Source organism: Nomascus leucogenys, chromosome 19, assembly GCF_006542625.1.
Source record: "Nomascus leucogenys isolate Asia chromosome 19, Asia_NLE_v1, whole genome shotgun sequence".
NCBI classification, from domain to species: Eukaryota; Metazoa; Chordata; class Mammalia; order Primates; family Hylobatidae; genus Nomascus; species Nomascus leucogenys.
This window is the reverse complement of record NC_044399.1, coordinates 35873946-35894544: the sequence shown is the minus strand read 5'-3', so window position 1 is coordinate 35894544 and position 20599 is coordinate 35873946. Positions and strand designations below refer to the sequence as shown.

Below are 20599 nucleotides of genomic sequence, written 5' to 3'. Positions count from 1 at the left end.
GCATGGGCTTTGCTGCCTCTGTGGGGACTTGATGGAGGTTGCAGGGCTTCACTGCCAGTGCGGGAGGCTTCTGTGAGCATTTGTCCTATAAATACCCAGGCTCCGTTCTGCTGCTCAGCCCACACTGATGCCACCTGACTTCCTGTGAATGGAGCACTGTAAGAGGAGTCCAGCTCAGCTGCCCCCCATGTGACTGTGCAAGAGTCACCTCCCCTCTCGAGGAGGCAGTGGGGTGGGTGGACTAGATGATCCCAGAGGTTGCTTTCAGCTCTAATGCCCCAGTTGATCCTGGTTTTTTGTTTGTTTGTTTGTTTGTTTTTGAGACGGAGTCTCGCTCTGTCGCCCAGGCTTGAGTGCAGTGGTGCAATCTCGGCTCACTGCAAGCTTCACCTCTCGGTGTTAGCCAGGATGGTCTCAATCTCCTGACCTCGTGATCCACCTGCCTTGGCCTCCCAAAGTGCTGGGATTACAGGCGTGAGCCACCACGCCTGGCCAAGTTCTCCAACTTTTTTCTTCTTTTTCACAATTGTTTTGATTATTCAGGGAGGGTGCCTTGAAATTCCCTATGAGGTTTAGGATGACTTTTCTATTTCAGAAAGAAAATCAGACATGCCATTGGAATATTCAGAAGGATTACATCGAATCTGTAGATTGCTTTGGATAGTCTTGACATCATAACAATATTAAGTCTTCCTTCATAAACACAGGATATCTTTCATTTATTTATGTCTTCTTTAATTACTTTCAGCAAGGTTTTATCATTTTCAGTGTATGAGTCTTTCACCTTCTATTAAAAACATGCCCACAAGACTGAACACTAATATACAAAAATTAAGATAATTCTATTATAATTTTCTCTCATTTCTTTCCTCTAGTTATATTAACATGTTAGATTTCTTTTCAGTTTACTAACAACAACAATATGCCACATCAAAATAATTATCCTGACTGCTACGCTACTGGGTTGAGATAGGTCTGTTTTAATACAAAGCAGCTTCAATAAGAGCCGTAAGAATTACTACGCAGCCAAGCCTACAAAGGCAGTCCCAAGAAACAAGACGGAACACTCAAATAGCTATCCTTCTTCACTTTCACACTGACAGCTTGTGTTCTTCCCCACAACTTACCTGCAGGCAGGGTCAGGGAAATTCAGAATTTCACAGGAGAATATGGAAAAACTGAGAGCAAGACGTAAGTGAATGGGATGCGTTGGTGAAAGTTCTCTCACTGCAATATCACTAGCAGCTTTGTAAACCACTAGGCTGTTCTCCGCCGCCTCCTTCTTGTCATTTCCTGTGGCAAATTCTGCCAGATACCTGTGGTAGTCCCCTTTCCTAAAGCAAAATAAAAAAAAAAAAATTAAACCAGGAACAATGATTTTCAAAGTAAAATAGCTAAAATTGTTCTATATAATATAAATATGTGACAAAAATATATGTAACAACTAACAAGTGTACTTCAATAATTTTGAACACTCTCAGGAATATTTGGCTTCATTTCATTTTTCTCTTAGACATTTCATACTATTTTCCTTATTAGATATAACCAAAAATCCCACAGAAATTAACTGAGGAGCCTCTAAATATCAACAAAACTATCACTTGATAGACTAGAATTAAACAAGCAAGTGGTTCCAAGATATGGCACAAGTGTATTAACCATAAAATAAAATTTCTACATGAAACATTCAGCCAGCACTGTGCAATGTGTGGCTGTTTGGGGGAGGGGAATGAGATAGGTCACATGAAAGCAAAACAATATAAATAAGTAAAGCAAAAGCTAATGCATTTTTATAACAGCCTGACCATCTTTTTATTCCAACATCAACTATCCTTCTAACATTAAACAATTATTTGTAAATAAAAGTTGGAAACCTACATAGAAGAAAGTCGTGATTCTAAAAAGGCCAACTTTTAATCTCACATTTTCCTTTCTAGTATAGAACCTACATTTCATAATAGAAAACCTTGGACTTGGCAGCGGTAGCTGCTGGAATGAGGTGTTTGTCCAATGCATCCAGAACGTCACCACAGATTAACTTTAGCTCAGTCTCAACCTGAAAAAATAAAAATAAATTTTAAAAAATCAGACTGTTTCAGTCTAGAAATTCTGTAAATTATTACACATTCTATCTACCTCTGTTTTTGTGGAAGAGAGCTTAGTATTACAGAGAATTCGTTTCCCTCTCCAAACTCCCTTCTTCCCTTTTGACACAAAGTCAGAGAAAAGCTGCCTCTGGGCTATCAAAAGTATCTTTTCTTTCCTGCATGCAATTAAGTGCTAGACACACACACCACCCCCCACCCCAGCACCGCCTCACAATCCAACTACAGAATCACCAGTGACTGAAACTAAACACTGATGCTACTTGGTAAATGCTGGTCAATTACATGAATCTTTCACAAGGTAGCAACTATTGTGTCCATTTACTTGGGAAAGCAGAACCTAAAAAGAACTTAATAAGCAGAGCTAGGATTTGAAGCCAGGCAGGGTGCAAGGGACAGAACAAAATTCAAATCCAGGCAGTCTGCCTTCAGTACTTACATTCCTAACAACATTCAACAGGCAATCCCTTTAGTGGAAGAGATCCAAAACAAGTTAAGATACCAAAAATCTACGGGCCAAAGAAACTATTGCCACTCATCTCTATTCATTTCTAATACTGAAAACGTACAGCACCTCTAAACGCACATACCCAGCTTTCTTTTTTTTTTTTTTTTTTTGAGATGGAGTCTTGCTTTGTCCCTCAGGCTGGAGTGCAGTGGCACCATCTCAGCTCACTGCAAGCTCTGCCTCCCGGGTTCACACCATTCTCCTGCCTCAGCCTCTCGAGTAGCTGGGACTACAGGCAGCCACCACCATGCCCGGCTAATTTTTTTTTTTGGTATTTTTAGTAGAGACAGGGTTTCACTGTGTTAGCCAGGATGGCCTCGATCTCCTGTCCCCATGATCTTCCCACCTCGGCCTCCCAAAGTGCTGGGATTACAGACATGAGCCACCGTGCCCGGCCGCTTGCTTCCTATTTTCTATGAACTCATGGCACTACCGTTGAACCTTTCTAGGTTCCTCTCATGCCCCTGGAACCTCCTTTCCACTGTAAAACATTCTCTCACTCTTTCTTCCATAATAGCATTCTTATCTTAGCTAAGCAAAACAATTTTCTGAATAAACTATCTTCCTGATGACTTTTCAAATAGAGACTGCTGTAGGAGACAAAAGGTTTCCATGTTCTCCTAGCTCCTCACATACTCAATGACTGCTCTCCTGTTACTCCAAATCCTTCCTCCTCACAAGCCAATATTCTACATTCCATTTCTCAGTTTCTGTCATCAATAGATCTCTAGGTCCTTATCCCACATTCACTGATATCTACAGCCAAGCTATCCAATACCTGAGATCACACCAAGGTATGGTGTGGCCACGTTCCATTCAACAGAGTTCTTTGCTTTCTACTCCAACACTTGCAGTTATCCATACAGCTAACTGTGCTGCTCCATACTAGAAGTCTTACACCGTAATGCTCCACTCTTGGCCGTGGCTTCCTCTTTTCGTTCCTTTTCTCTTCTTGTTTCTACTTAGGGACTCATCAAGACATCTCCTCCCCCCCTTCCTTCATCTCATCTTAAGACATCCAGACTCGAACTTTCCACATCTTCTCCCAGTGTATCAGTTGCTCTCTTTGCGTCCTGCTTCCCTTTCCTAGCTAGCCCAAGTCCCACAGTGTAGCTCATGGACGTCTTTCTTCAGCACTTTCAACTTTCTCACTTCCTCATTCCTCTGGGACACAAAACTTGTCTATTGGTCATTGAAATTCTTTGACCCAACGTATTTCATGGTAATGGTAACATCAACCCCAGCTTACAACTCTATTTTTAGGGACAGGGTCTCACTTTTTTTTGCCCACTACCGCAGCTTCCAGGAGAAAAAGTTATTCATCTCTGCCCTGAAATATTCTGTAGCCTAATCCACAAGAGCAAAAGATAAAAATCTACCAAGATATAAAATGTGTACTACATATACAATCCAGTGAGCATTAGGCTGTGACCTCAAATGCCAATGACTATGGCCAAATTACTGACAGATACAACCCTGAGAACTAAGCCAGACACTCAAAAGAAACAAGCCTCCCTTTTCAGAGACATTTTCTAAAACTATAAAAATAAAAGGCAAAAATTAGGACATATTCAGGTGACAACAACTTCCTTCCCCCAGACAATTTATGTTGTATAAAACCCAAAGATTAAAAACTATGGAATTGGATTTAAAAAAAACCTGATCTTTCAATAAAAAGAAGAATGGAACAAATTTAACCAAAAACACTCATCATTTTTCTCGAAAATACAGTAGTTCCCTTTTATCTGAGAGGGATCCATTCTGAGACGCCCCAGTGGATGCGCTGAAACCATGGATAATACCAAACCTTACATATACTGTGTTTTGTTCTATACATACATACTCATGGTAAAGATTAATTTGTAAACTAGGCACAGTAAAAGATCAATAACACAACAATTATAACACGCTCTAACAGAAGTTATATGAACACAGTGTCTCTTTCTCTCAAATTATCTTATTGTACTGTACCACTGGTAACTCAAACTGCGGATAAGAGGAGACTGTGGTACAACAGTCTCACCACTTGCCATACTTTTGAATCATTTTCCCTTGTCTTCTCCTCTCTTGTTCCTTCTTTCTGTTCAAGGCTGCTGATTATTCTCTAGGAGGCTCTTCTAGCTCCAGTCACATTCTTATATGTAACAGATAGGAGGTTTCTTTCTTCAGCTGTCAGCTCCACATCCATCCCTGCTAATTTCTTCATTGACTCCACCATTTCTATGAGGGAAAAGCAAAATCTGTACATCTGCAGAATTAGCACCACGTGGATGCTGCTGAAGGGTTTTCTGCCTGTGTCCTCTGGAGTGGTGACATCCTGTCCTCCCTGGACTGGAGCCCATTAAGCAACACTTGGAGCAGTCAAGGAGTGCCACACCAGAACGTGGGGACCAGTGACTTCAGGGAGTGCTGGGCAGCAAGCCCCAAGGTCCTCAGGGCACCCCAGGGCCTTCCTTGGAAACCGTACTGCCGTCAGTGCCCTGGCACCATGGGCCTGTGATGAGACTGCAGCCTGAGCGACCTACACAGTGCCTTCAGGGTCGCTCTTCCGTTGTCCTGGTGAAGAGCACAGCCCTGATCCATGCAGGCCTCCTGACCCACACCCTCATGTTCTCTCCCAAACACACTTTCTTATCTGTTCAAGATGGGCAGGCTGAGACGGCTACAAATTTCCCAAATTTTTAAGTTCTGCTTCCCTTTTGATTATAAGCTCTGTCTCTAAATCATTCCTCTTTTCTTTCATTTTCCTAGAAATATTCAAGAGAATGAAGCTGCTCCTTCAATACTTTGCTTAGATATTTCTTCTGCCAAATTTCAGGTTCATCACTGGCAAGTTCTGCCTTCCAGAAAACACTTAGGAGCACAATGCGGCCAAGTTCTTTGTCACTTTACGACAAGCGTCACCTTTCCTCCAGTTTCCAATAACATGTTCTTCATTGCCATCTGAGACTTCATCTGAATGACTTTTCCCTTCCATATTTTTATTTTTTTAAGAGACTGGGTCTCCCTATATTGGCCAGGTTGGTCTTGAACTCTCATCCTCAAGCAATCCTCCCATCTCGGCCTCCCAAAGATTCTAGGCATGAGACACCATGCCCGATCCACTCCATATGCTACCAACGTTCTGTCCAGCTCTCCTCTTCTGAGCCCTCGCCAGAATCACCCTTCATGTTTTAAAATAAATGTTTCCTGTTGAAATGATTTTAGATACACAGAAATATTGAAAAGGCACTCTGGTGTCCTCCTACACCTTCCATCCAGCTGCCCCTAATAATGACATTTTGCAGTACCGTGGCACATAAGAAATTCATGCTGGGTGTGGTGGCTCACACCTGTTAATCCCAGCAATTTGAGAGGCTGAGGCAGGAGGTTCAGGTTCACTTGAGTCTAGAAGTCTGAGACCAGCCTGGGAAACAGGTAAACCCTGTCTCTAGAGAAAAGTCAAAGAAATTAGCCAGGCATGGTGGCGTGTGCCTAGTCTGACCTAGTCAGGAGGCTGAGGCAGGAGGACTGCTGGAGCCCATGAGTTCCAGGAAGCAGTGAGCCATGATTGCACCACTGAAGAATAGAAAGGTAAATATTTGAAATGTTACTTTATGCCACTAGGAAAAGCAAGAAGACTCTTAATCTTATGCCATCAGTATTAATGTATACAGTTTTCTTTTTCTTTTTTTTTTTTTTTTTTGAGACGGAGTTTCGCTGTCGCCCAGGCTGGAGTGCAGTGGCGCGATCTCGGCTCACTGCAGGCTCCGCCCCCCGGGGTTCACGCCATTCTCCTGCCTCAGCCTCCCGAGTAGCTGGGACTACAGGCGCCCGCCACCTCGCCCAGCTAATTTTTTGTATTTTTAGTAGAGATGGGGTTTCACCATGGTCTCGATCTCCTGACCTCGTGATCTGCCCGCCTCGGCCGCCCAAAGTGCTGGGATTACAGGCGTGAGCCACTGCACCCGGCCAAGGTATACAGTTTTCTAAAAATTTATCTCTGCAGTTCAATAAGAAAAAATTTCTGCACATTATATTTGATAGAGCAAATAAAGAAAAATTAAAAATTAAAGGAAATGTCAGTATTAGACTCATGCATTTTTCAAAGCATTACTAAACAGCACCACACATTTCTGTTTAAAACACTTGTATCATTGCATAATTAAGTATGAAGGTGAGAGTTATTTGAGGTGCTTAAAAGTTGGTGGTACCACATCTAACTGGTGTAGACTGGATAAAAATGACTATAAAAAAGTTCAAATTCCATGCAAATGTAAAGATTATACAATCTTATTAAATTATTAAACAGACATTTTTTCCCAACTATCAAATGGGATAACATCATGTCTATAATTAGCAATAAGAAAATCCTATTTGCACAACCTTCGAAGTCCTTTTTTAAAATTTTATATATATCATCTCTCATTTAAAAATGAACATTACTACATGCTTATTACACCTAGGAGGAAAAATTTTCAATTTTTTTTTTTTTTTTTAGACAGAATCTCACCCTGTTGCCCAGGCTGGAGTGCAGTGGTGTGATCTCAGCTCACTGCAAGCTCCGCCTCCCAGGTTCACACCATTCTCTTGCCTCAGCCTCCCCAGCAGCTGGGACTACAGCCACACGCCACCACGCCCGGCTAAGTTTTTGTATTTTTAGTAGAGATGGGGTTTCACTGTGTTAGCCAGGATGGTCTCGATCTCCTGACCTTGTGATCCGCCTGCCTCAGCCTCCCAAAGTGCTGGGATTACAGATGTGAGCCACCACGCCTGACAAAAATTTTCAGTTTTATAATCTCAAAATTTTTGTTAGTCATTAAAATAAATCAAAGCATTCAGCATCAAAGGATATACAGACACACGCTCTTAGGTAATTCATATACAAGAACCAGAATATTAGAGGCCTAAGCTGCTCATTTCATAAGACAGGGGCCCCTTGTAGTATTTATTTTAAAAAGAAATAGCCCCATTCACAAGGGAAAGATAATTTAAAAATTAGAAACTAAAAGCAAAATAAAGAAGCCTTAAACCTTCAGTGTATGCATATCTACCATTACAAAAAATGAGAAATAGACACTCGGGACATCAGACATACTGACCCTTCAAAGGAACATGGATACAGATATGTAACAGCCAATCAGATGGTACTAACACCATGATCCTGTGTGACAGCAAGTAGTGACCAAATCTAAAGAATTCCCAAAGTTGTATTTAAATATATTTTTCTGAAGGTTTTTAAGTGAGTTACAAAACAGCCCTACTTCAGTTTTACTATTTCTCAGTAAATAAAAATGAAAATAAATAAATGGGTAATGTAATTAAACAGAAAATGAGAAAAAGTGATAATCACAAAATGTATAATTGGTGCCAACAATCCAATTAACTAAAGATGTTAAAAATATAAAGAGTTTCCTACAGATCAATTTTTTGACTAAATGTATACCAACATTCACTACCAATATTAATATATATTCTTTTTTTTTTTTCGAGACAGAGTTTTTGCTCTTGTCGCCCAGGCTGGAGGGCAATGGTGCGATCTCGGCTCACCACAACCTCTGCCTCCCGGGTTCAAGCAATTCTCCTGCCTCAGCGTCCCAAGTAGCTGGGATTACAGGCATGCCCCAGCACACCCCGCTAATTTTGTACTTTTAGTAGAGACGAGGTTTCTCCATGCTGGTCAGGCTGGTCTCCAATTCCCAACCTCAGGTAATCTGCCTGCCTCGGCCTCCCAAAGTGCTGGGATTACAGGCACCTGGCCTGGTTTTTTGTTTTTTGTTTGAGACAGGAGTCTCACTCTGTTGCCCAGGCTAGAGTGCAGTGGCGTGATCTCATATATAATGTTTATTATAATAACAGCAAAAGGGGGAAGAGGGCAATGGAGCTTTACAGGAGAAAACTGCTTTCTGCAAGTCTTTATCTTTTTGCTGGTAAAAAGTTCTGCCTCAGTGTTGATGGCTTCTGACTCACTGAGGTGGTGGTTGTGGCACTTTCACTTCACTCTTTTTTTTTTTTTTTTTTTTTTTAGTAAGACAAGGTCTTGCTTTGTTGCCCTGGGTGGTCTCAAATTCCTGGCTTCAAGCAATCCTACTGTCTTTGAAAAGGTTGTGATTAAAGGTGTGAACTACCACATCCAGCCATTTTTTAAAGTAACAATGAAGTTGGCTGTATCAATTGACTCTTCCTTTCATAAAACATTGCTCTGTAGCATGTGCTGCCGTTTGACAGCATTTTACCTACAGTAAAACTTTCTTCAAAATTGGGGCCAATTCTCTCAAACCTTGCTGCCACTTTATCAACTAAGTATAGGGCATATTCTACATCCTTTGTTGTCATTTCAACAATGTTTACACCATCTTCACAGGAAATAGATTCCATTTCAGGAAAGCACTTTCTTTGTTCATCTATGAGAAGATATTCTTTCAAGTTTGACCATGAGATTGCAGCAATTCAGTCACATCTTCAGGCTCCACTTCTAACTCTAGCTCTCTTGCTATTGGCCACCACATCTGCAGCCTCCGTCAAAGTCTTGAATCTCTCAGTCATCCATGAAGGACAGAATCAACTTCTTTTCAAAATCCCGTTCATGTTGATATTTTGACCTCCTCCCATAAAACACAAATATTCTTAATGGTACCTAGAATGGTGAATTCTTTCCAGAAAGTTTTCAATGTACTTTGCCCAGATCCATCAGAGGAATCACCCTCTATATAGCAGCCATAGCCTTTCAAAATGTATTTCTTAAATAATAAGACTTTTACATCAAATTGACTCCTGGATCCAGACTGCAGGATGGATGTTGTGTTAGCAGGCATGAAAAGAACATTTTCTTGTATATCTTCATCAGAGCTCCTAGGTGACTATGTGCATTGTCAAAATTGATCTGTAGGAAACTCTTTATATTTTTAACATCTTTAGTTAATTGGATTGTTGGCACCAATTATACATTTTGTGATTATCACTTTGTTTCTCATTTTCTGTTTAATTACTATTACCCATTTATTTATTTTCAAAGTAATATGTGTTACTAATTGGCTTACATTCAACATTGCTGTGTCTTAAGGAATAGGGAGGCCTGAGGAGAGTAGAGAGAGATGAGGGAGGCCTGAGGAGAGTAGAGAGAGATGAGGGAACAGCCAACTGGTACAGCAGTCAGAACACACACAACATTTATTAACTTCACCTCATAGTAACATCAAAGGTCACTGATCACACGTAACTATAACAGATGTAATAATGAAAATGTGTGAAATATTATGAGGATTTTAAAAAGGGACAAAGAGTCACTAAGTCAGTACATGCTGTTGGAAAAATGAAACTGATAGACTTGCTTACTCCAGGGTTGCCACAAACCTTCAATTTGGTAAAAAAGAAAAAAAACATGCAATTCCTGTGAAGTACAATAAATAGGAGCCCAATAAAATGAGATATGCTTAAGAAAAAAAACAGATATGCTTATACATCTTACTAAAATTAAGTACAGTCTAGCAAGTTAAGATAAAGATAGTAAGCCCTACAACAACCACTAAGAAAATAACCCAAGAAAAATGGTTTTAAAAATCATAAAGAAGGCCAGGCCAGTGAGCCAAACACCTGTACTTCCCAGCACTTTGGGAGACTGAAGCAGGAGGATAGCTTGAGCCCAGCCTGGGCAACATAGCCCATCACTACAAACAAGAAAAAACTTAGGCATGATGGCATGTTGTTGCGGGAAGTCAGGGACCCCGAACGGAGGGACCGGCTGAAGCCATGGCAGAAGAACATAAATTGTGAAGATTTCATGGACATTTATTAGTTCCCCAAATTAATACTTTTATAATTTCTTATGCCTGTCTTTACTGCAATCTCTGAACATAAATTGTGAAGATTTAATGGACATTTATCACTTCCCCAATCAATACTCTTGTGATTTCCTATGCCTGTCTTGTCTTTAATCTCTTAATCCTGTCATCTTCATAAGCTGAGGATGAATGTCGCCTCAGGATCCTGTGATGGTTGTGTTAACTGCACAAATTGTTGGTAAAGCATGTGTGTTTGAACAGCATGAAATCTGGGCACCTTGAAAAAAGAACAGGATAACAGTGATGTTCAGGGAAGAAAGGAGATAACCTCAAAGTCTGGCGGCCTGTGGGCCAGGCGGAAGAGAGCCATACTTCTCTTCTTTCAAAAGCAAATAGGAGAAATATTGCTGAATTCTTTTTCTCAGGAAGGAACATCCCTGAGAAAGAGAATGCGTTCCTAAGGGGGGGTCTCTGAAATGGCCCTTTGGGAACGTTTGTCTTTTATGGTTGTGATAAGGGATGAAATAAGCCCTGGTCTCCTATAGCGCTCCAGGCTTATTAGGACGAGGAAATTCCCGCCTTATAAATTTTGGTCAGACTGGTTGTCTGCTCTCAAACCCTGTCTCCTGATAAGATGTTATCAATGACAACGGGTGCCCGAAACTTCATTAGCAATTTTAATTTCTCCCTACCCTGCCTCCATTTGCCTTGTGATATTGTATTACCTTGTGAAGCATGTGATCTCTGTGACCCACACCCTATTCGTACACTCCCTCCCCTTTTGAAAATCACTAATAAAAACTTGCTGGTTTTGCGGCTTAGGGGGCATCATGGAACCTGCCGACATGTGATGTCTCCCCTGACACCCACTTTAAAATTTCTCTCTTTTGTACTGTTTCCCTTTATTTCTCAGACTGGTTGACATTTAGGGAAAATAGAAAAGAACTCACGTGAAATATCACGGGCTGAATTTCCCCGACAATGTGGCAGTAGTCCCTGCTGCTTGCGAGGCTGAGCGGGGAGGATCACTTGAACCTGGGAGGTTGGTGTTGGATTGACCGTGACAGTGCCACTGCACTCCAGACAGGGTGACAGAGCAAGACCCTATCTGAAAAAAATAAAATAAAATAAAAATGAAAAATAAAAGAAATGAAAATGGTATACTAGAAAGTATCTATAGGTGGTATCCAACTTAAAATCATTTACTTACAGTTTCTTAACTTTACCACCATGATGCAAACCTGATACACATTAGTACAATATTCTCTTGCGATGCTGGGCAGTGGCAGCAAGCCACAACTCCCAGTCAGCCATGCCATCAGAGACTAAACAACCAATGCTTGCTTGACCAGTGAACCATGTAGCCAGATGATTTTTTCCCAATTGTAGGCTAATGTAAGTGTTCTGAGCATGTTTAAGGTAGGCTAGGCTAAGCCAAGATGTTAGATAAATAAGTATATTTCTTTCTTTTCTTTTTTTAAAGAGATGGGGTCTCACTATATTGCCTAGGCTGCAGTGAAGTGGCTGTTCACAGGTGTGATAATCATGCACTAAAGCCTCAAAATCCTGGGCTCAAATAATCCTCCTGCCTTATCAGAATGTAAGCTCATCATAACTCAAGAAGCATCTGTACTTAAGATTAAAAAGGTAGAAAACAAAACAGGAACTAAGTAGTCATAAGAAAAAAAAAAAGGGCAGGCTGCCAACCCAGGACCAAGGGGTAAGGCCATGCCAATGGGCCTAGAGAACAGAATATCAAGCCACAGAGAACTATTTTCAAGTCTCAGAACTGAATGGAATTTGTCTGCAGACTTACAAACCTGCTTTAAGCCCCTTTTTTCCTTCCAATTTATCTCTTTTGGAATGGGAATGCTTCTCTGCCTGTCCCACCAGTGCATCTCAGAAACAGATAACTTGTTTTCTATGTATCACAGGTTTAGAAATAGAAGCTTTTGCTTGTTTGTTTGTTTTTAAGACAGAGTCTCGCTCTTGCCACCCAGGCTGGAGTGCAATGGCGCAACCTCAGCTCACTGCAACCTCTGCCTCCCAGGTTCAAGCAACTCTCCTGCCTCAGCCTCCGAGTAGCTGGGACTACAGGCGTATGCCACCACACCTGGCTAATTTTTGTATTTTTAGTAGAGACAGAGTTTTACTGTGTTAGCCAGGCTGGTCTTCAACTCCTGACCTCAGGTAAGCTGCCCGCCTCAGCCTCCTGAAGTGCTGAGATTACAGGCGTGAGCCACCATGCCCAGCAGAGATAGAAATTTTGCTTCAGGATTAACCAATGTCTTAACCCATTGCCAATTCAGATGATTCAGAAGATGAGATTTGGGACTTTCTGAGTTTATTCTATTCAGGTAAGATGTGAGACTTATATAGAGTTTACATCAAAATGGATTAACACTTTTGGGGGATACTGGGATACAGCACATCTATTTTTATGTGGAAAGAACATAAATTTTGGGGAGACCAGAAGGCAGACTGCTATGGGTTGAATTGTGGTCCCCAAGAAATGCATGTGAAGTCCTTAACCCCCAGTATCTTAGAGAGTAACCTTATTTGGAAAAAGGATCATTGCAAATGTAATTAGGATGAGGTCACGTGATGGAGTAGGGCAGGCCCCTAAGCCAATATGACTGATCTCCTAATAAGAAGATGGCCATATGGAGACAGAGACAAAGGAAGAATGGAATGTGAAATAGAAGCAGAGGTTAGGGCAATTAAAAAAAAAAAACCTGTCAATCATTGACACCCATCACCAGAAGCTAGGAGGCATGGAACAGATTTCCCTTAAGGGTTCTCAGAAGGATCCAACCCAGCTGATATCTAGATTTCAGACTTGTAGCTCCTTAATTGTGAGAAGAAATTTCTGCTGCTTTAAGCCACCAAGTTTGTGATATTTTGTTACAGCAGCCCTAGGAAACTACTACAGGGGGTGTATGAAAAACTGGCTATGAGCTGTTCATGTTTTAGCATCGGGTGATGAATGTATGCGGGGTGTTTGTTATATTATTGCTTACTGTTTTATATATTTAACAATTTCAGAAATAAATTCTTTTTTTTTTTTTTTTTTGAGACAGAGTCTCACTTTGTGGCCCAGGCTGGAGTGCAGTAGTGCGATCTCGGCTCACTGCAAGCTCTGCCTCCTGGGTTCATGCCATTCTCCTGCCTCAGCCTCCCGAGTAGCTGGGACTATAGGCGCCTGCCACTATGCCCGGCTAATTTTTTTGTATTTTTAGTAGAGACAGAGTTTCACCGTGTTAGCCAGGATGGTCTCGATCTCCTGACCTCGTGATCCACCCATCTCGGCCTCTCAAAATGCTGGGATTACAGGCGTGAGCCACTGCGCCCGGCCCAGAAATAAATTCTTAATAAACAAAATAATGTCACAGTAAGTAGAGTAAGTATTAAAGCTTTAAAAGCAGAAGCAAACAAATTAGAAAACAGTTGAATAAAATTGGAAATAGGCCCCAAAGCTGTTCTTTATATCAGGCATAAAAGAAATCAATCAAGGCCAGCACAGAGGCTCGCACCTGTAATCCAGCACTTTCAGAGGCCAAGGTAGGCAAATCACCTGATATCAGGAATTCGAGACCAGCCTGGCCAACACAGTGAAACCCCGCCTCTACCAAAAATACAAAAAAAAAAATCAGCTGAGCGTGGTGGTGGACACCTATAATCCCAGCTACTCAGGAGGCTGAGAGAGGAGAATGGCTTGAACTCGGGAGGAGGAGTTGCAGTGAGCCAAGATCGCACCACTGCACTCCAGCCTGGGCAACAGAGTGAGACTCCATCTCAAAACAAAAGAAAAAAATTTTTTGGTTAAGAGTTTAGATAAAGGAAAAAACTCCATTTAAATGTTTATGTGAAGAAAAACAATGGATTTCATGGCACAACAACAGCTTCAAAAAATTAAAACCAATTTGTAAACATTAATCATCACAGTTACTTATATGCCCTTGAAAATGATCTATATGCTCCTAGTGTCACATAAGACACGTTAATCTAGGAGTCTACTTCAATCAGACTTTTGCAACTCACATGCATTCCTTTGTTTGTTCATCACTGTGGGGAAGAGGCAGTACATACAAAAGGTTCTTGACATAACCCTATAAAAAGATGATCACATGGTGTGTTATCTGGGAATTTAAATGGTCACAATTCCAGGATACATCAATGCTATCAACTTTCAAAAAAAATAAATTTGACCTATAATGAGGGGGCCAGCCGGGGATAGGGGAGAAAGACGCAAACTGTGTATCCTGGAACTTTGTAGCTGGAAAAAAATTACCAGCAGCAGCAGCCTGATCAAAACTGCAACTTCTTGCTTACCTGGACAACCCAGCTCTCTTTTCTAGAAATTAGCATCTATACTCAATTTCTAATAATGGAATGGTGCCTAGGTACTCATGTCTGTCTAGGTGAAAACAGCTTCTAAATCCAGGTGCTTACATCAGAATTCCTCTCCTGGAAATTTAGGACTGAGACATTGAGTCAGTTACCTGTAGGGTAACCTGTAGAATCAGAGATTTCTCAAATTTGACCTGTCTTATTTTGATACCATGTTGCCCAGCAACGTAACCTCCCCTTAAGTATCAGTTTTTGTAAAATCTCCTAATCAATTTCTTATCAGATTATATTATATAAATACCTATCTTCTAGGGTACTCCAGAAGCCAAATGAACATTAAAAAAAAAATACTGAGATAGGGCCAGGCATAGTGGTTGAGTGTAATCCCAGCATTTTGGGAGGCTGAGGTGGAAGGATAACTTGAGGCCAGGAGTTCACAACCAGCCTGGGCTATATAGCAAGATGCTGTCTCTCTACCAATTCTACCAATATTTAAAAAAAAAAAATGGGTGTGGTGGTGGCACCTGTACTCCTAGCTACTTGGGAGGCTGAGGTGGGAGGACTGATTGATTGAGGCCAGGAGTTTGAGGCTATCGTGAGCCATAATTGTCCACTGCAGTCCACCCTGGGGTGATGGACTAAGACTGTCTGTAAATAAATAAATATTACAAAAAGAAAAGCACTGAGATAGGCAATGTTGGTCAGTGAGATTATAGATTTTAATCTCATGAACAATTTTAAGTTAGCTACTGTACACTCCCATTTCCAAAAGTTTAGACTGGAATGTTTGCTGCCTTTGGTAGCTAAGAGAAAAGAAATAACACTGAGGGATATTGTAGTGCCATTCTTCCACAGTCCTTATCAGATAAACAGGCCTTTGAGTCTTGGAATTGTTGGGATCAAGAAAGCAAATAATATATAAAGTTGACAAGCACAAAAGACACAAAGAGGCCAGGCGTGGCGGCTCACGCTTGTAATTCCAACACTTTGGGAGGCCAGGGCAGGGGGGTTGTCTGAATCCAGGAGTTCAAGACCAGCCTAGGCAACATAGTGAGATCCCATCTCTACAAAAAATAAAAACAAAAGTAGCCAGACATGATGCTGAATGCCTGTAGTCCCAGCTACTCAAGAGGCTGAGGATCACTTGAGGCTGGGAGGTCGAAGCTACAGTGAGCTGTAATTGCACCACTGCACTCCAGCCTGGGGAACAGTGAGACCATGTTGGAAAAAAAGAAGAGGGGAGGAGAAGGGGAGGAGAGACCACAAGAAGCAAATATAATGAATAATAGTTTACTATTCTTGAGAAAAAGAGAATACCAAGTGTGAGAGAATGTGTAACTAGGGTTGGGGAGAGGGGGCTGGAGAGAGAGAGCACACAAAGCCAACAGAGAGAAGTCAAATAGGAAATTTCAAAATGAGAATCAGCTGATGCATCAAAAAGAGCAAAAGAATTTTTTTACCGATAGAACTGCAAGATTTAGCTTTCCAAAATGATTCAATTCTCCAGAAAAGAAAAATTAATTTAAGCACTCATCTAAGTAACTAGTATAAAGTGCCAAGCAAAAATAAACATTTATTAGATATAGACAAATGCAAATATATTCAATGCTTTTGTACAAATGTGAATATCTGGGGGCCTTATTATCATCTTATTAATATATGCCAGTGAACAATTTGTAGACACAAGATTTGTTTTACAAACAGGGTAATATGTTCCATGAACATAAGCCAGGAATTTAAAACTTAGTGTCTATCTCTTCATTCAAAGAAATGTTTCAATTAACTCACTGTGTGTGTGTGTGTGTGTGTGTGTGTGTGTGTGTGTGTGTGTGTGTGTTCTATCTCAGGTGGTGGTGATGCGCCTAGTACTTATATTCTTGAAATGGAAATCCCATTCTGATATTTCTTCCTCCCTCTTCTCTGTCACATTAAACTGATACCAGGCTGGTCAGCTGAAGCTCTTACATATTACCGAATGTCTCTGTCCCGTTGTTCCTACTACTTCAGATCCTCATTCCAGTGTCTGGGACACTGTCAGAGTCTAAATAGATTCTAGGTCTCTTGTCTCTTCTATCTTCCATCTCCCAATCCTCCTTCCCCAGATCCATTAGAATGACAGACCTAAGCATATCCTTTCTGAACATAAAAACCCTTCAATAGGGATAAACTTTAGGCTCCTTAACATGATGCATGAGGTGCTTGAATATCTGACCCTTGACAGTCCCTCTCAGCATTCTGCCTCGCACATTCAGGGTCCTAACAATACTACCCTTCTCCCTGCCACCATCCCAGATCCCTCCCCCTGCTCACCACTCTCCTTGTTATTTCCCACGTCAAAGCTTTTGCTCCTTCAATCTGTAAAATTAACAGCCACTCACATGCTCCTTCCTTTCTCCTCTCTTCACAGCCAGCACCTGGAGGTTTCTTACTCTTAGGAAAAACTGCGACCTTTTCTAAGATACCTCCTCCCTCTTTCCTCAGTCCTGTTAAAGGTTAGGTGGACATTCACTGTACCTCGAAAATCCTTGCATGTATTATCGTTTAACAATCACCGATTGATGCACGTCTATCCACCATACAGACCTGGTACATGTAAGAAGACATGCCAGAAATGAGGACAAGATGAATGGGCACACAGATGAAATGTTTAGCTTCCCTATTTACCTGAAACCTCATTTTTGGGAGTCCTAAACCCATAAAGAATATTTAGTGCTTTCAAAAATATCTTTTACTTGGCCAGGCACAGTGGCTTACACCTGTAATCCCAGCATTTTGGGAGACTAAGGCCGCTGGATCACTTGAGGTCATGAGCTCGAGCCCAGCCTGGCCAACATGGCAAAACCAATTCTCTACTAAAAATACAAAAATTAGCCGGGCATGGTGGTCCCGCCTATAATCCCAGCTACTCAGGAGGCTGAGGCATGACGAGAATCGCTTAAACCTGGGAGGCAGAGAGGGTGCACTGGGCCAAGATCACACCACTGCACTCCAACCTGAGTGATGGAGTGAGAATCTGCCTTAAAAAAAAAAAAAAAATTAGCTGGGTGTGGTAGTGGATGCCTGTAATCCCAGCTACTCGGGGGGCTGAGGCAGGAGAATCGCTTGAACCTGGGAGGCAGAGGTTGCAGTAAGCCGAGATCTCGGCACCACACTCCAGCCTGGGTAACAGAATGAGACTCCATCTCAAAAAAAAAAAAAAAAAAAAAGTCCTGGCCAGGCGCGGTGGCTCACGCCCGTAATCCGAACACTTTGGGAGGCCAAGGTGGGTGGATCACGAGGTCAGGAGATCAAGACCATCCTGGCCTGTAGTCCCAGCTACTTGGGAGGTTGAGGCAGGAGAATCGCTTGAACCTGGGAGGTGGAGATTGCAGTGAGCCAAGATCGAGCCACTGCACTCCAGCCTGGGCCACAGAGCAAGGCTCAAAAAAAATCTTTTACACAGCCGCTAAATATAAAAACTCAATTGCTATCCACTACTATTACTTTTGGAAAAAAATAAGGGGGAGACAGGTTAGCAATTTCTAAGACTTCCATTAGGTTTAATCTTACAATTAGATGACATCATGTTTTTTGATGTTTTTGTTTGTTTCTTTGGCCTATGATCATCCTTCCTATACTTATAAACACTCTTTACTTCAGGGCTATCCAATAAAGGAGGACTATTAAAAATATATATATATATGTTGTATATATATATGTTGTATATATATGTTGTGTATATATATATATACACAAACACACACACATACACATATGATATACTCATCATCTGCTAACTACTCTCTATGGAAACTGTAGCTTTCTAAAATGAATGCTTCCTTGACTCTGAAGAATACAAGCTTCTACCCCAAAAAAGTTCACAAATCCCTTTGTTGCCACAATCTTCACTTTTCTGAGAACTTATTAAAAGGTGATTCTAACAAAACATGTCAGTGAAATGATGAGTTAACACATGTTACAGAAGAAAATATTAGCAGTCAAAAATATAAAAATAGGATACAATGATTTAAATTGTACAAAAACTGGCCACTGGCCAGGGATGCTGGCTCACGACTGTAATCCCGGCACTTTGAGAGGCTGAGATAGGAGGATTCCTTGAGACCAAGAGTTAGAGACCACCCTGGGCAACATAGGGAGATCCTGTCTCTATAAAAAATTAATAGACCAGGTGCACTGGTTCACACCTGTAATCCCAGAACTTTGGGAGGCAGCCAAGGCTGGCAGATCACTTGAGGCCAGGAGTTCAAGCCCAGCCTGATCAATGTGGCAAAAACCTGTCTCTACTAAAAATACAAAAAACTAGCCGGGAGTGGTGATGCATGCCTGTAATCCCAGCTACTTGGGAGGCCGAGGCACGAGAATTGCTTAAACCCAGGAGGTAGAGGTTGCAGTGAGCCAAGAGTGAACCACTGCACTCCAGCCTGGGTGACAGAGCAAGACTCTGTCTCAAAAAAAAGAAAAAAAAAAAAAACCAACCAACCAAATAAATAAAAAGAAGTTAAGCTATGAGGACACAAAGGGATCAGAATGATATACAAGGAACTTTGGGGACTTGGGGGAAAGGATGGGAATGGGGTGAGAGATAGAAGACCCATTTACACACTGGGCACAGTGTACACTGCTTGGGTGATGGGTACACTGAAATCTCAGAAATCACTAAAGAACTTAGTCATGTAACCAAGCACCACCTGTTCCCCAAAAACCTACTGAAATAAAGAAATAAATATTTTGGCCGGGCACGGTGGCTCATGCTTGTAATCCCAGCACTTTGGGAGGCCGAGGCAGGCGGATCACGAGGTCAGGAGATTGAGACCACAGTGAAACCCCGTCTCTACTAAAAATACAAAAAAAAATATTAGCCGGGCGTGGTGGCGGGCGCCTGTAGTCCGAGCTACTCGGAGAGGCTGAGGCAGGAGAATGGCGTGAACCCGGGAGGCGGAGCTTGCAGTGAGCTGAGATCGTGCCACTGCACTCCAGCCTGGGCAACAGAGCGAGACTCTGTCTCAAAAAAAAAAAAAAAAAAAAAAAAGAAAAGCTATAAAAAGGAAAGAAATAGAAAGAAGAAAAAAGTAAACTTGATAAACAGATACACCATGCTTCTGGAAGGAAGGATTCAACATTGTAAAAATACATTCATCCCTAAAACAGTATTTCACTGTAACTCTAATATAGTCTAAATTGTGCTCTTATTAGTCCTAATGTTCATCTAGAAAAATACATGACAATATTTGTCTTACCATATACTAAAATGTATATAAAGCCATCATAATTTAAAATAGTGTGGCACCAGGATAAAAATAGACACACCAATGGAACACATAAAAAGTCCAGAAACATACTCACGTATTCAAGAATTTAGTAATGATTCAAACAATATTTCAAATCACAATGGAAAACATAGATTATTCAGCAATAGTGTTGAAAAAGTTGACTAACCAGGTGGCGGGGAAAGTTGGGCACGTATCTTACCATATTCTAAAATTAATTCTAGGCTAATAAAATATTTATATCTAAATAATTCCTTCTTTGGTCCACCCTCGCTCCTTTTCTCCTTCAACACTTTAGTCTTAAAGCCATGAGATGGGGCTAGGCATGGTGGCTCATGCCTGTAATCCTAGCACTTTGGGAGGCCAGAGCAGGCAGTTCACTTGAGCTCAGGAGTTCAAGACCAGCCTGAGCAACATGATGAAACCTAACTCTACAAAAAATACAGAAAACTTAGCTGGGTGGGATGGGTGCGCCTTGTAGTCCCATCTACTTAGAGGGCTAAAGTGGAAGGACTGCTTGAGCCCAAGAGGTCGAGGCTGCAGTGAGCCAAAACTGCACCACTGCACTTCAGCCTGGGTGATAAAATGAGACCCTGTCTCAAAAAAAGA

At 41.4% G+C, this 20599-nt stretch overlaps 1 protein-coding gene and 1 pseudogene across 1 annotated transcript in view; one reads left to right on the top strand and one right to left on the bottom strand.

Annotated features, from left to right (window-relative positions):
• LOC115831451 (kinesin-like protein KIF1C) overlaps nt 1-20599 on the top strand; it is a 141749-nt gene that overhangs the window by 42991 nt on the left and 78159 nt on the right. The gene's annotated exons all lie outside the window — the stretch shown is intronic.
• On the bottom strand, nt 1124-4831 carry LOC100588913 (annotated as a pseudogene).